Consider the following 872-nt stretch of genomic DNA (forward strand, 5'->3'; position numbering starts at 1 on the left):
TATTCACGATCATACGTATTCATACATACATATTTACGCATGTTTGTAGGCGAAGCTGCTACAGCGGCAAGGGGTGACAATCGGCGGCCATTACTTTACTTATGCCATACAAATTCTATTGCTACGAATATGGAAATGACAACGAAATAATGCAAATATGCATATTTCTAAAGGTCATTAATTTCTTTGAAGAAATGAATGATCCTGAGAAGTATAGTCTTAACTTTTGAACGGCCAACGCAGAGCATTTTAACCAAAAGGAATTCATTCATTAAAATCACCACTCAGAAGTCGTTTTATCCGTTGTAAGCGACCGATTTTCGAAGAAACATCATTTCTAATATGCCACAAGACAAAATTAGAAATGAACTTCTTAAACCTCACGCTGTCAGATAAAACGATATACCTCGTCATCGCGTGTCGATTTCCAAAAAATGTAAATGAAGACTAACTACAGAAGTAATCCTGTAAAGTATAGTCTTAATTTTTCAACGGCCAACGCAGGGTATTTCAATAAAAGGGCACATAAAATAGTTGAGAATTCGCAGAAATGAAAGACAAAGGAAAGAAAAAGGACTATAACTTCAATAATGAACAAGCATACAAACATACATATGCGCAGCAGCAGCAAGGAAAGAGGTAACAATCGGCGATCCATTGTATATTTCTTTCATGCATAACCAAACCATAATTAGGACAACGCAATTCAAGTGTCAATGGTGGTGTTGGTGGTAAGCGCTTCAAAAGTGACGACGAGCACGTAGGTTCGAATCCCAACAGAATTTATTTTAAATTGAATATGTCACCAACCAAAAATTGAAACATTGTTCTACAAAAACAACAACAGCTTAAGCATGGCAACATTGTGTTGT

The 872-nt window shown here is 36.2% G+C and overlaps 1 pseudogene; it reads right to left on the reverse strand.

The window, feature by feature from the left end:
- Positions 1 to 279: 279 nt before the first annotated feature.
- LOC120782132 lies at positions 280 to 482 on the reverse strand (annotated as a pseudogene).
- Positions 483 to 872: the final 390 nt, after the last annotated feature.

Source organism: Bactrocera tryoni, unplaced genomic scaffold (genome assembly GCF_016617805.1).
Source record: "Bactrocera tryoni isolate S06 unplaced genomic scaffold, CSIRO_BtryS06_freeze2 scaffold_960, whole genome shotgun sequence".
NCBI classification, from domain to species: Eukaryota; Metazoa; Arthropoda; class Insecta; order Diptera; family Tephritidae; genus Bactrocera; species Bactrocera tryoni.